Raw genomic sequence first — 16,725 nt, 5'->3', positions numbered from 1 at the left:
ACACAGGCAAGGAAATAATGGTATCGGAGCCGGCCAGCGCCGATACCAAAGCCTTAGACACATGGTGGTTGGAGCCGGTAGGAGCCGACACCAATGTGGCAGTTAAAGTATCGGCACCGATAGCCATCGGTGCCGAAGATTTAGCCAAAATAAGATCGGCTCCAGCCGAAGCCAATCTTGACTCCAAAGGAGTCGGAGCCAGGGCCGAAGGCTTAGTAGCAGAAGCCTGGGCCTTGGAGGTCTTAGAGGGCTGACCCGAAGCAGACTTGGCCGGGGAGCCCTCTGGTTTAAGTAAGCCCCTTAAGATTAGTTTATTTCTCCTTTCCTGCAGGACTCTCTGGCTGAAGGAGTGACAAATAGCACAGGAGTCCTGCAGGTGGAGAGGTCCCAGGCAATAAATACAAGAAGTGTGACCATCTGTCAGAGACATTTTCTGACAGCACAAGTCACACTTCTTGAAGCCTGATACCCTCGGTTCTTTGGACATGGTGAGAAGTACACAAACACTCACACAGTCCCAGACTCAGAAATTTAACTTAAAAAGGGAGAAAACAAACTCAGACACACACCCTGACAGGAAGAGATGGGAGAGGATTAAAGGCCCGACTAAGTAAAACAACTAGGGAAACAGTAAACTAGAAGTTAGAGACTCTAAAACTATCTAAAAGTGACAAATATACTATAATCTGTGAGAAATATATGGAATGGGGTGACTAAATTCTGAATAAAAAATTACTTACCAAGAGCTGGTAAAAGGAGGACCTCATCAGCGAAGCGGCAAACGAGATCTGGGTATTTACCGCCTTGCATCATGGGATATGGGGCTGCCTCGAGCTGGTAAAAGTGACTCTCGAGCTTAGCAAGTGCCGAGTCGGAGCCAAGGATCGGCTCCGAACCCATCAAGCAAGAATGAAGGCGAGATTGACAACTTAACATCTTCTAGTTTTGAAATATTTGTGTGAGCTACTCAGCAATGGCTTATCTTATGCATATATCAAAGTGAATGTTCTGGCCATCTCTGCTTGTCGGCTCATGGATTCTCCTTCTTTCATCTTTCTTGTGGTCATACAGTTTATCAAATGAGTGTTGCACCTGAGACTGCCTCAAAAGTAAATTCCTCTCTCTTGGGATCTTAGCTTTGTTCTTAAAAAAATTAACATTATCTCCTTTAAAACCTGCTTTTCAGGATGATTTTAAATTTATCACTTGGAAAACTGTCTTGCTTATTGCTCCGACATCTGCAACAAGAGTCTCTGAGCCTCAAGCTCTCATGATGAGGCCAAACTTATCTGATTTTTGACAAGGACAGGCTTATTTTATACACTAATTCTTCCTTCATGCTAAAAGTTTTTTCTGAATTTACCCTGAATCAAGCCATCGATCTCCCAGTTTTCTTTTTGGGACCTAAAAACAAGGGAGAGAAGATTCTGCATACCTTGGATGTGCAGCAATGATATTACCTTGACAGAACCAAGACCTTCAGGAAAGCTTAATGGGTGAGCATTTTCTTTTCTGGGGCCAGGAGATTCCTCATTGGTTGCCCTCTGCTATTGATTTTTGTTATTCCCACCATGGCATATCTATTCCAGGTAAAGTTAAGACACAGTCCATCAGAACCTTATCCTTTTTGGTGGCATATTGGAAATGAGTGGGCTCTAGAAGCATTCTCAAGGCAGTTAGCTGGCCCTCTGTTCATACCATTACAAAGCAGTACAAACTACATTATTTCTCAAGTTCCAGAGCAAACATTTTGAGGACCATTCACCAGGGGCTTCTGGAGTTTTATCCTTCCTCCTCCCAGGCAGGGTAATCTTTGGGAATCTATCCATATGCCATCCATAGGCAATGTGAATGATGAATGCAGTACAGTTGCATAAGTTCTACTTACTTGTAACAGTAGATGCTTAATTTTCACAGTGCCTCAGTGGCAACACCCACCATCACCCTTATTTTATGTACAACAGTATCCCAGTTATAAACTCTTATGGTGAGTCAACAATACCTCATGTTCCAATAAATATGGTTTCTTTGAGAACTAATCTTTCTTTTGTGTCTAATGGCTTCACATTTTACTTTAAGCCAGACTTTAATCTCCCTGTATTTTTTTTCAGAAAATATAACAAGGCAGAAATAATTCTTATTCTGAATGCTCGTAAGCAGCTCGGGTACTTCTTGGACTGAACTCTACCCTTCAAGAAAGCTGATGAGCTGTTTGTCTCCTATGAATGTTAAGAGAAATGGACAATCAGTGTCAAAGCAAACAATTTCCAGATGGTTGTCTCATGGTTTTTCTTCCTAATATGCTCACTATATCCACCTCCAGGGAGGTTAGGGACTGTTCTTTCAGGGTTTCAGTTTCATCTGTGGCTTTATGGAAAGGGGTCTACTCTAGAAGTTTTCTAGAGGCAGCAGCTAGATCCCTGGCACATGCTGTTACAATGCACTACAAACTGGATTCCTTCATTGATCCAGATCAGGCTTTGCTAGGACTATTCTCCAGGGGTTCCTGGATGCCTGAATTTCTTCCTCCTATCTGTATGTTTATAAACTATGGTAGTCTACCCATATATCTTAGGCTACTGCAACAGTGATCTTAATGTTGAACACAGCATAGATGTGTTAGTGAACTTACCATGACAGTAGATGTCCCAGTTGATCAATGTTGCAGTAGCCAACCCTACCCCAGCCATTTTGTTTTTTCAGTATATATTGCCAGAATATGAATATATATACCTTAATATATATATATATATATATATATATATATATATATATATATATATATATATATACACACACACATATATATATATATATATATATATATATATATATATATATATATATATATAATATAGGTAAGTAAAAAAGAAAGAGAATACAAAGAAGTAAAAATAAAATGGTCGCATTACTGTGTATGCCAAATAGAAACCTTATTTGTCTATGCAGTGTACTCTCAGTAGACAGCACATTTTAGAGGAGGCACCCCATGCTGTTTAGCAAACATCCAAAAGCAGTTAAAAGTACAAAGATGAAATGCATAATGCTGTAAAACGTGTCTCTTCATTTTTTTTTATCCAGGGGCTTATTGAGTACATACATAGCACACAGTACTATTTTGTACCAAGATGAACTAAAAAGCAGAGGCTATGTACCTCAAGATGGAACCACTTGGAATAGCTGAACAAAGCTGTTAGCCGACTAATGTTTAAAAACTCTTTAAAAATAATAAATAAAGTTTACACAAAAACAGCATTAAGATGAGAGCTTTTGTCCTTTCCTAGGAGGGTCTGGTTGGTTAACAGCTTCCTTCAGTTATTCTGAGCAGTTCTGTGACCTTCTTGAGGTACATTATGCAACACTATCCAAAATTATGGAATAAAAATGTTTTCCTTTACAGTCATAAGTTGGTCATTACCTTCCATGTAACATCAAAAATATAATAAAACAACAATCTAGTAAGAAAGAAACTGTCATTTCCAGTTCTTATTTAACAGTTGGGGAATAAGATATCTGCATACCTATAATGCTCTGTTAAAGGTCTCTACGGAGACCAGATGTATCCGAACAGCTAGATAATACACTTAAAAGTTTGATGGTCAGAATTCAATGGTAATACATCTTCTATATATTTTTAAATACCTTTTTTTAAGAAAACAGAGTGAAGTCTTACCATGTTACTAAACATTACTTTTTCCATGTTTTTGAGTCCACAGTTTAGCTATTTTAACTCGTTTTTTTTTTCGTCTGTAGTTTTATATATTATAATCTCGATCTTCAAGAGGTATTTTTGGATACCTGCCTTACTGAAGCAGAGTTTAAAGTTAGTAAAGATAAGGTTAATTTTACATTTTAGAGTTTATGTGATAATTTAATACGTGTTGTGTTGCAGTATTGCTAAATATGCTATAGAGGAGTAGGGGTTATCATTATTTTTCTCTTTTTCAAGCATCTTGGTTTTTTCACAGTGTGCACACTCCTACATTGTGTGGCCTAATACACATTGCACTGTTCTCAGAGGAGCACATACTGATATCATTATTGTCCACTAATGTAGTGGAAGGGTTATCCATCCCATAGTGTGAACTTTGGCTCTAGATAATTTGTCATTGCTGACAAGCGTGTAATAGACATACTCTTTGTACTCTACTGAGTATAATTTTCTAAACATTTGTAAGAGAAACCATGGCTTTATTAGGCCTGTGTCCACGATGACCATCTAAATTAATCCCTCCAATTAGAATTACATAGATTGAAAAAAGTGAAACTCATGCAAGCATTTAAGTGCTGGGGGTAACGTGTCAAGTATTTTAACTCCCAGGTGAGTTGGGGGCAGTAATAACATCACAGAAGTACAAAATTAAATTCTCTGGCTACACCCCTCACTGCTGAAGTGACACCTCCACTCCATGTGCAAAAATGGGGAAAAGGGGGTTGTAAATGTAAACATGAGGAAGAAGTAACTCAAGCCTAAATATAGAACTGAAAAGGTCTCAGTTACTGGGATAGCTACTCCTTCCATTTCACCAACCATACCCACTACTGTACTGGGGACTTCAAACTCTCCCTCATCTTCACTGTTGGCTATCCTATCAGATTATAATTTCAGACCCTTCTGTCATTGTTTTGTATCCTTTAGTTGACAGTGTCACATGCGTAAGTGGTTCTGCACTCCTAGATTACCATTTCAGCCCTCATGACACCTTACTTCAGGTTCCAGGACTCTATCAGGTTCATTATAGTTTCAGCAATGCAGTTACCAGCGTGCCTTCTTGCACAACATGCTGAATCTGCCTAGTGCTTTTCTTTTCACCTTCTCCAGTTTACAGGACCCTAGGCATACCTCTCATACCCTCTGCTTTTTAGTTTGTCTTAGTTTGTACTTGCTGTCTTGATTGTTTTGTACCAGCTTTATCTATGCCACCTTCAGGAGAACCCTTCCAAGACTTTGACTTCAACTTCACTGCAGGCAACCTAATAAAGCTTGATGCAGGTTTCGTATTTCTTAATTTTGTTAAAACCTGGGCTAATGCTGTTTTTGTGCTTTCAAACAGAACTGGAATACACAAGCGTATAGATCATGCTCTTTGCAGTGAAAAAAATAACTCTTTAAAAACTGAAAACATACTTAAAAGAACAGTGTCTTGGTGGTAGTGGTGGTTTTGTGGGGGGTGGGGGGTAGTGTAATATTGTGATTGATCATTCTCTTTGCATTAACAGTCAAATTATTATGGCAGTACAGTGTCCTTTTATCATTTGCATTTTAAATGTTGACATTGATTTGCTACACAATGGAAGGTAAACTGGAGCCAAGTTTTATGTTAGTGTAACACAGCAGATAAGTGCTTCTACTACTGAAAAACAGGAGGTGTTATGCCACTATACCACTCAATCAAGACATGATGGAAGGAAAAAAGGGAAAATTACAGCCACTGCATTTTTCGTCAGTGAACAGCCTAGGATTGGTGGTGCTCCATAATTTGCTTGTTAGATTTCTGCAATTAGATGGTAAAATATATTTTGGTATACTTGACTGAAATAAGTAAATCTGATCTTTGAATAATAATAACAATTAAGCATTGTTTTTTTTTTCCATTGGGCTGTAGTGATTCTATTAAACACTGAAGTTTTTGCTGTTCTTTCAAGAGCCCAAATGGGACTCTACATCGTTTAATGTGCAGATGTAAGGCCTTTCAGGAGTATTTAAACATGGTATCTATAAAACCTTTTATTATTACTACTTTAGTTAATATAATTTATCTGGCAGTTGGTACAGAGGTTAACACTACAAGCTGTAGTTCATGTGGTACAGGGTTTGATTTTTTTTCAGTCCTCATTTGCCTAATGTGTGACTGAGCATATCACTTAATCATGCATTGCTCCTGGGCCACCCAAGAAAAGGGACAGCGTGTGTCCAGTGGACCTACCTGGTTAACAAACAGGGTTACTATTCAAAATAATTCAAGTGCAGCTTGGACAATTAGATGGGGAAATGGAAATTCATCCCTGGTTTGACACCTATGTCTCTCATGGACACAGGCAACCTGTAAATGGTTCATCTCCCAGGCCCTGCTTGCAAATGTTTCATCTTCCAAGCCCCTGATTACACTTATTAAGGGTATCAGGACTTGTCAGAGAATTGGGATGCATGGCTAGGCTGAAAAAGGCCCTTGTTGTTACCCTGCATCTCTAAAGCAATCAGTTTGTTTCCATGGATAAATGGCCTTTTTCCTAAAGATTGAACGGCTACTGACTTATTTTACTTCATTTGCCATTTTATTCCACTAAGCTGAGATGACTCTGCAGACTTTTCTATGCAAGGTAAAGTCTTTTGTAGCACTGTGTCCTTTTAGGTTTCAATTTGTATTGTGTTCCATGAGTACATATTTTAAAGGATGATCGTAGTTTTTGTTTGTTAATTTGAAGGTAAGTGTATTTATTGTGAGTTTCACCTTACTTGTCATCCTTGGCTGCTTGTTGTTCTCATTTTGTTGTGCCAAGAACTGTGAGTGTATTTATTGGGTGTACTACAAGCACTTAGTTGCTATATGCTTGCTATATACTTGTTTGCTGCCACTTCTTGAATAGACAAGTGCTTGAACTCCCACTAGTTCAATCTGCTGTATCTACTTAACTTCCATAGCCCTATCAGAACCATAACTCTAACCATAAAACTTCATTCCCATTCCCTAACCCTAAAAAACTCACTTCCTGTGCTCTCTAAGCCAAAAACTCCAATCCCTTCCCTAAACCAAAGTTTGATACAAGTTCAAATGATAATATAAATAAAACACCATTGCTTTGGTTATATTTTGTATTTAATATTTTGTCTGTTCTTCAATTTGCATTTGAATGTTGGTATCCCACAATTCTACTGGAGTGGGTGCGGGGTTGTATAATTAAGTATGCAAATCGTATGTTAATCAGCATACAGATTTTTGGCCAGTTATACCTACTTTTCATGGGTCTTTGTCCAGATTTTTGATGTTTCAGATTGAGAGGTCATGTCTCCAGTTCACTTTTGTGCAGAGTCTGCATCTTCTACCTGTGTTTTTGTGGGTTCAATCCCAAATTCTAAAGACATACATTCATTCATTTATGTATTTATTTATCTGAAATCTGTTAACCGGGTTGGTCCAACTGAGCCAGGAGCCCATTTTCAGTGGAGACCCGAGGAGAAAAGCTCCAATACAAAAACAGTTTTAATACATAAGCAAAAAATACAGTAGGTAAGCTAAAAACTTTAGATCAGTGAAACAATTTTTTTTTATAGCAAGAATAAAACTGTAGGTAATATACAGATCAAGAATCCCCAAAAGTTACGTTAAAAGCACCAATAATCACTCAAAACTGAAGTCCAAGGTGTCCAAGGAAGCAGGAAACAAACACTTAAAAAAAAACACGATTTATTGCACAAAATCACAGCACATAGAAATCTCAATATACATTAACATTCCTGAAATCTCAGCCTACACGTTTTCATTTGGTTTACTTCATCAGATGTGGACTGGATGAAAAACAGCTCCTTTTACACGTTTCAGTAAAACCCTTAATTGATTAATTGGAAACCACTCCTCATATACAAGCCAACAATAAACATTTAAAATTTAAAAAGGCATTAAAAACATTCTCATCTTGAACGGAAAAATGATCAAAAATCACAGATGTACATACTATCACTCCATGTAAGCTCATAAAAAATATATTTAATTCTTAAATATAACAAACTCACTAACCTAAAACAACAATAATAAGAACAAACGTAAATAAAATTATTGTAATGGAACTCCCTGTAGTGACCTTTTAAAATATTACACATATAGAAGGGAAAGGTGAAATAATGATAGTAAAACATCTTTTACATATACATAATTAAAAGTAGTGCTAATACCAAACTATGAGCTTGTTTTGTTGAATTGTTTACAAAATCTGATTTGAAGGATGAATTACTTATAAAAAGTGTCTGAAAAAATAAATGTATTTATTGTATATATGAAAAATATTATTTGTTCAATCCCTTTAAACATAGGCAGTTATAAAGTACACAGTTGTGCTAATGTATACACAGAGGTTGTATATTTAAATAAGGTCAATGAGGAAGAAAGGATTTATAGCTTAGCTGCTCTTATTTTTAACAGGGGAACTATGGAAATACTTTCATTTAAACCTGGTGGGGTATTCGCTTGCAAGGTGACTTGCCACCATAGTTCTCTGTATTCAATCCTTTCTTCCCATAAATCTCCCCTTCTGGTCTTTTTTGATATTTTCTAAGACAAAGAACAAATATTGAGCATTAATACATTCTAATTTGTGTTTATACAATGCATTGGTCTCCTTTTTGGTCTGTATGTTACAACAATGTTCGTATATTCTCCTTTTTAACTTTCGTTCTGTTTTTCCTATATATAACGCCTGACAATCCTGACACATTGCCAGATATACCAGTCCATAAGACTCACAATTACTAAATTAATTCCCTATCAACCATGTATTCCTACTTTGTAAAAATAATTTTTCCTGATTAATTATGTAGGTACACTGTGGACAATGTCCACATTTATAAGTACCATTCCTTTTCATATTTCTTTTTTTCTGCTCGGGGCCATATTCCAAAATATTTTTCAGACCGAAAGAGTTTATGTAAACTATTTTTAGCTGATTCTTAGATATCTTATCTAGGTCGGTAAGAGAAGTGAACTTAACCCATTCTGTTTCCACTACCTTTCTTACCATTTCTGCAGCTGCATTGTATTCCAGAACAAGTGCTTTACCAAAGTCATCCTCCTTCTTTTGAGAGTTGTTACCATCTACATCAACACTAACTCCCAGAATAGGCTTGAAGGTATTAAGTCTCCCTTCACAAACTTCACCTTTTACTTGTGATATTAACCATTCTGGGTAGTTCCTATTCCTAAACATATCTGCCAGGACATCTATTTCTTTTATGAAATCTTAGTCATTCAAAGTTATCCTATATGATCTAATGAACTGTCTCTTGACTATATTTTTCTTGTAATGTTTAGGATGAGCACTATCATAATGCAAGTATGAATTTGTAAATGCGTTTTTCTATATACTTTGGAACTAATTTTTTTCCTTAATAATCTCTATATCTAAATATTGGAGTTTTTCCTCACTGACTCTGTAAGTGAACTCTAAAAATGAAGTACTACCATTTAAAAAATTCATAAAATCTTGGATCTCCTCCTTAGATGCTACCCATAAAATACAGATATCATCCAAAAACCTTTTGCAACTTAACCAATAAGCTCTATATTTTGATCCTAATACCACACTTTCTTCCCACTTTGCTAAAACTAAATTAGAATAGGTGGGGGTGCATGCAGCCCTCCCCCACTGCCACACCTTTTGTCTGATGAAAGAATCCACCCTTAAAATAAATGAAATTATAGTTCAAAATTAATTCCATAAGTTGTAAACATACTATACTTTCATCATGTGTCAATGAACCATCTTCAAATATAAATTCTTCCAACAATTTTGTACCCTCTGCATGAGGTATACTAGAAAAGAGATCTACCACATCTATTGTTAGGAAAAAAGGTAATCTCTAAACATATCATCTTTTAATTCCCTCAGGAAGTCCCATGAATCCCTTAAAATGTTTTTCCTCTTTAACCATATACCCTTCAACTTTATGTCTACATACTTGGCCAATGGTAAAGTTTTTGAGCCTTCGGCCGAGACAGTAGGTCTTAATAGAGGGTCTATCTCATTTTTGTGGATTTTAGGGATTCCAAATATGGAGGGAATTTTGGGTTTATCTACTTTCAAAAAATTAAAAGTATTTTGGTCAATTAAATCATCCAGTAAAAGGTCTTCCAACACCATATCAATCCGTTTATAGGCTAAATTAATCTCATTTCTAAAAACAATAGCATACCTACTAGTGTCCATTAAGATGTTGTTCATTTTTCCTTCATAGACCAAGGAACCCATTATAATTACCCCCCCTCCCTTATTAGGTTTCATAACTCTTATGTTTTTGTTTTCCCTCAATGCTTTTAAACCTCATTTTCTGTAGTTTTTAAATTTGTTTTATATTTAACCTTGGAATAATTTTTCCTGATTTATTTTTCTACAAATGTTTCAAAATTCCTGATCTGGGGATGTAGGGGGGGGGGGGTTGAACACACATTTTCTCTTGAAATCCTTTGAAGGTGGGGGGATGTCATGAGCAAAAAAAATTCAAAGTTAATTTTTCTAATGAACATTTTGACATCTAATAAAGTTCTTGTCATACCTCCTTTCTTGAGGGAATAAATTTAAAACCCCTAGATAAAAGGCTAAAATGGTCTTACACTAATTGTATGTCACTAAAGTTATAAATATTAAAATCATCCTTCACAAACTTAAAATGATTATTAACATCCTGTTTTATCTTATTATTTTCTTTCTCCAAGCAAAAAAATACAGTAGGTAAGCTAAAAACTTTAGATCAGTGAAACAACTTTTTTTACATCAAGAATAAAAGTGTAGGTAATTTAAGCAATAACCCACGCCTGGGTGTGAGTAATGCTGGATTTGCCCATGGTTGGTGTGGTTTGGTCATGAGGGCGAAGCCCGATTGGCCAAACAAAGACAACTGTGGGTAAATCCAGCATTACCCACACCCAGAAGTGGGTTACTGCTATTATACAATGACATTATTTAAGAAATAAAATACGTACTTTTCTTAAATAATGGCATTGTATAATGCCTCCGTGCTGCCCTTCCACAGCTGTCTGGTATTTTGTGGCAGTTCTGATGTACTGCGCATGCGTATGCTTACACAGTACATCACAGCTTGTAGGTGGAAGCAACAGAGAAAGCAAGATCTCCGCTGCTTTTTTTAAAGCTATCTCACTATGTTAAACCCATTTAACATAGTAAGACAGCTTTAAAAAAGCAACAGAGAAAGGAAGATCTCCGTTACTTTTTTTAAAGCTGTCTCGCTATGTTAAACTCCCTTTAACATAGTGAGACAGTTTCTAAAAAGCAACGGAGATCTTGCGTTCTCCATTGCTGTAAAAAAAAAAAAAAAGACTTACACTAATGGAAAAAGTCCGGGCGACCGGAATATTAATGGGGGTCATTGTATAAATACAGATCAATCAGTAATAGAACATTTCTAATACATTGATGTTGTTTTAAAGGTTGTCATTTTAATATAGAGATGAGAATTTAAAACAGAGGAAAAAATACATAATATACATGTAATGTGGAGCACAAGGTAAATGAGTATAAATCTTATAAGTGAGAGTGTGTTAAGACAGACAAAACTAAGGTATGGTGATGAGAGATGTGTATGTGGTAAGAGGGAAAAAATACAATGGTGTAACAGGTTAGGTAGGATCCTGACAGGGGCAAGACTTTGTGTTACATACGTATAGTCTAAGTTCCTTTTTGAAGTGTCTTGGGTGGGGAATGGATCTAATATGTAAAGGGAGTTTATTCCAAGCCTGGAATACAGTACATTTATAAAGTAGTTTACCAACATTTTTGTTAGGTTGTTAAGTATCGAGGAGTTGCTGGTTGAATGTGCGGAGAGGATAGGTGGCGGAATAAAGGGATACAAGGCAGGACAGGAATGAGCAGGTGTATGGGTGGTGTAGTATAGCGTGTGTGATTTGAAATTGTGACAGTAGGAGCAGCTGGGGGAATTCCAGCATTGAAGAGAGTTGAGTGCAAGACAGTGGTGAGAACTGTAAGGGGAGTTGGTAGTAAATCTAGCTATTTTATGCTATGTTTGTTGGAATTTAGATAAGGTGGTAGTCTGTATGTTAGTAAGGACTGGGGCAGCACAGAGGAGGGGGGGACAGCCTGTGCCAGGGAGAGTCGAGCAGTTGAAGTAAGGAATTTTCTGTTTTGGTAAAATAGTCCCAGTTTTTGGTGTTTTTTTTAATACTTTGAAAGATAAGCAAGTTGAATTTTAGTTCGTCATCTATGATGGTACCTAGGAGTTTGGTGTGGGGTTCAGGTTCTATGGTGGTCTTGTTAGAGAATGTGATAACAAAGGTTGATTTATGATCTGAGACAGAATAAGGGAGAAAAAGCAGGAGTTTAGTCTTTTGGGGTTAAAGATGAGCGGATTATCTGACAACCATTTTTTTATGGATAAAAAGGAGTTTTGAGTCTGAGCATGGAGGTATGAGATATTGTTGGAAATGGAGAGGTGTGTGGAGTCATCAGTGTATTGAATAAGGGAGGTTAGTTTACAAGCTGTGTGGAGATCATTGGTGAAAATATTGAACAGGATGGGGCCCAGGATGGAACCCTAGGGCACCCCAGATGTGATGAGAAGAGAGGGGGAGCAGAAGTTGAGCCATTTGACAGAGTGTTTCCTATTAGAGAGGTAACTAGAGAACCAGCTAAGGGAGGAAGGAGAGAGATTGAGTTTAGCAAGTTTAGACAGAAGAATATGGTGAGGGACAGTGCCAAAGGCTTTTGAGAGGTCAAGGAAAAGACAGGATGCAAGTTTGTTGTTATCTCTTGCTTCAGCTACTGCATGAGTAAATGATAAGAGTGCAGTTGCAGTACTGTGATTTGGCTGAAATCCATGTTGTGGTGGAAGGTTTTCCTGTAGGAGAAAATCGATCAGCTGAGTAAGAATGCATTTTTCAAGTATTTTAGAGAGAAAGAAAAGGATGGTTATGGGTCTATAGTTGGATGGGTCAGTACAAATACCCCCTATATGCAGAGGGATGATGAAGAAATATTTCCAGATATCAGGGGCTGTGGCTTCCTGAATGGATCTATTGATTAGAAGGGATACAGGGTAGGCTATGGATTCGGCTGCTAGTTTGAAGAAGACAGTAGAAAGGGTATCTGTGGAGGGAGAGCAAGGTTTGAACTTACACAGGAGTGACTTGAAGTAGGCAATTGAAACAGGTTGAAAGGTAAAGGGGCTTTTAAGCTGTGGGTTGGAGCGAGTATGATTAAGATTTGTGCTGTGGTTAGTTTTAGTCAGTTTTTGGACAATATCAATGAAGAAATTATTGAGAAGGGTGGCAGTTTCTAGAGGAGGTTTATTTGGCAATGGGAAGGGAGTGGAGGGATGACCGAGTTGGAGAATTTTGTTTAGGGTGGCCCAGAATTTATGTGAGTTGGATTTACAGTTGATTTGGGCAGTGTTGTAGTAAGACTTTTTATCATTGTTGATATGTTCTTTGGCAAGGTTCCTGAGTTCTTTGTAGTTTTGGAACAAGGATGGTGCTCTAGTTTTTGCTCAGGCTTTCCAGGCATTGTCTCTTTTTTGCATAAGGGATTGGGTTTCCTTAGACAGCGAGAGGGCATAACTGGCTTTGATTCTAATTCTCCTGGGAGGAGCGAGGGAGTTGTGAGTATCTAGGAACACGTGGTTATATTTTAGGATAGTTTCCTTGAGAGGGAGCTGCCAGAGGAAGGACCAGTCAGTGCTAGACAGTATGGAGTTAAATCTGTTTACGTCAAACTTAGATGAGTTTATGGCAGTCTCTATAGGAGTGTGATTTGGATAGTTGGGTAGGTTGTCTTTGGATGGAGGTAGGAAGATGGTCATTTAAGGTGTCAACTAAGGTAGAGAGGTTGTGGTAGATGTTTGGGGAGTTAGTGAGGATCCAGTCAATTATAGGATTGGAAGATGAGGTTTTATGAATATGGGTGGGGGATGAGACAAGTTGGTGGAATCCATGTAAGTTGATACTGACTTGTGGAGAGTCAGCTGTTAATTTAGACCATTCTATATTAACATCTCCAAGGATGAGAGTTTCATAAGTTATATTGTGGGACATCCAGGACAGGATGTGTTCAAGTGCTGGAATGTTATTTCCTAGGGGGATATATATGGAGGTGATAGCAAATTTCTTGTGTGAGTTGAGGTGGCAATTCAGGATGATTAGTTCAGCTGGGTGAAAACTGGGAAAGGGGATATTTATTAGGTTTATTGGGAATTCTGAACTCTCCACAGATATTGGTGCATGCATGTGTGTGTAACTGAAGAAAGACATGGCAACCTACTTCTGTTCCCCCCACCTTTACCTTGAAAACTCGGTAGATAGTGGTGGCTGTCCATGAGGTCAATCTAAGAGTCAGTTGAAACTCATAAGAGAGCAAGGAAAAGTCAGTTAATTCAGAACAGGAGTACTCAGATAAAAACTCCATCTCTGCAACTTTAACATTCTGTAACATGCCTAAACAAATACAAGATAGATTATTTTTGAAAAGTTATTTATAATGATTGACTGAATGTCAGTTTTGTCTTACTAGCCTGATACTGCCGACTGCAGCTTGTGTGTTAGTGCCTAGTCTAAGTACCTTGTAAAAACAGTCTGGTTAGTGCACATAAACTTTGCAGACTATTAACCTTCTCAGCAATATATTATTATCTTTCTTGAGCAGAGTACTAAATAACCCATCTATATAACAGACAACACATACAACACAGTACAGTTTGCAGGGTTTAATGTCTTCAAGTTTGCTTCTCATACAAAGATGTTCTCCATAAGCAAATCTCACAAATCTAACAAGAAATTAGAATACATCTCACATATATACATTCTTATGAAAGCAGTCTTTTGGGAACTCTCAAAGTCATTACTTTGGTATTTTCTGATGTCATACAGTCTATTAAACTTTTAGGGAGTTTTTTTTTTCCTGTTTGAAAATGTTTCTGTGTGAAAGCAGTCTTTCAATGAAGTCATGCAGTCTGCTAATAAGCTCATTTGTCTTCTTGTTTCAAGGTGAATTACATCTTTGAACCTAGATCCTTATCTGTTTCCCTTGAAGCTTGTTCCAGACACTGATCATTTAGTTTATCCTTATCAGCATTTTTCTCAAGCAGTGCCAGAACCAGAATCATGTTACATTTCAGATTAATGCCGTTAGCTGAGAACAATTTAACCCTTTAATATATGTATGCTAGCAAACAGAAATGTATGCATCTAACTGACTAAATTATTCTACATATATTCTAGCAACAGAAGTGTATATACATCTAACTAGCAAACAGAAGTACATGCATTTATAAATCTCTAAATATATATCTAACAGTTCCCTCTGTTTTGTTTTAAAAACACAAAACCAGTCTGCATTGGTATATACTCTTTGGTTAATTGTTATTACTCCTTACTAGAAACACATTGGGAAACAAAACCTTTAGTTTTCTTTTGATGCAACACATTTATATATTGTCAACACAATGATAACCATTATTACTAGGAGAATTGGATGAACTATTTAATTTAACAACTTTTTCTTTTAAAGACTATTTTGTAAAAATGTTTCACCATGTATGAGCTGTATTTTGCAATTGCTGAATATGTCTCTACACAGTGATGCTCTATACATTGATTTTACATTGACAATGCTTGTGAATTTTATTCAAAAGGCACTGCAGTCGTGTTTTTTGAAAAAAACATACATGTCATAAATGTTAAGCTTTGACTTGTACTATACATACAAATGAACTGAGGAGAACTTTCTATGAACAGTTTAAAACTTGAATGCAAAATTGTCCATTTACAGAGATAGAAAACATGGTTTATACACTAAAATGCTGTTTACATATTAAACTATTTACTGTACAGCATACACTTGCTTGTACAGAATGTTTTTTGTATTTGTACATACATGAGCTGTAATGTACACTCAGTCTTGTTTACAAACTTAGTATTAAACTGAAGCCTGCTAATTAAACATTATAAAAACATTAAAATGTATTTCTGGTATGTTTGTTTTACTACAGTACATGTTGATGATACCCTAATCACTTAATGACAATAAAAAGGCAAGGTTGTCTTTTAATAATTACTAAATTATTAACACAGACCAATATATTTTTCTTGTACCTTTATTTTAGTCCTTTTTCAGTACTGTTTACACAGTCAGTATAGAATAGTGCCCATCCCCTTTTAGTATGCAGCATTTTATTATAGTATTGTTTATTTGTTTCATGCTGTAAAAATTGAATGTATGCCTGCCCTCTGGCTGTAAGGGACCTGCATAATTTATTTTAACTGCATGCCATGGCCCATTTACTGTTTGTACTCAGTGTAACTGAGGTCTTTTTTACTTTTAGTATTTACTTGCAAACAGATTATTAATGACATGTATGCACAATTGTAACCTTTTATTACAATTACCAAACAGGATTTCTGCAGACTTTCATGGTTTTTGCTTAGTGCTGCACATGAATGCTTAACAATTATGTTTTAGTAACAATAATATTTTAGAAAAACGTAAGCCAGCCTGGCCTGGCAACCAGTTTTGTCTTTTGACCTTAAAAATTTCAGTACCATTAACATTTTATCTCTACAACATTATCTGTAACTACCCATTTTAGCCTGGGAAGATCCAAGTTTACATAAAACAAAATCTCTTACTTTTTTTTCCTTTCTGCACATTTCAGACACTGTAGACTATAGTACATCCTTTAACCCCTTCAGCACTTTTTTACCTATATTTCTTTATTAATACACTTCCAACTTGATATTAGAATATAGTTTTAAAACACTTAGAATTATAATAAGTATTTGTAATTTGCCTATGCATAAATTTTAAACTTGGGTTTTATTTGTAGTATTATGTACTCAGTACAACCTTATATTACTAACATTGTTTTTGAATGCTGTTTTTGCTGGAGTCTCTGCTATTTTTAATGCTATTATACAACTACAAAATATTGTAAAATATAAAATAGATATTGGCTTAACTAGCACATGCTTAAAACAGATATATTTACATTAT

At 36.4% G+C, this 16,725-nt stretch overlaps 1 protein-coding gene across 1 annotated transcript in view; it reads right to left on the bottom strand.

The window, feature by feature from the left end:
- LOC122810691 (myoferlin-like) overlaps nt 1-16,725 on the bottom strand; it is a 1,883,765-nt gene that overhangs the window by 1,113,424 nt on the left and 753,616 nt on the right. The gene's annotated exons all lie outside the window — the stretch shown is intronic.

This window comes from Protopterus annectens, chromosome 9.part0 (genome assembly GCF_019279795.1).
Source record: "Protopterus annectens isolate FY-2018-M chromosome 9.part0, PAN1.0, whole genome shotgun sequence".
Classification (NCBI taxonomy): domain Eukaryota; kingdom Metazoa; phylum Chordata; order Ceratodontiformes; family Protopteridae; genus Protopterus; species Protopterus annectens.
This window is presented reverse-complemented; position numbering and strand designations above follow the sequence as displayed.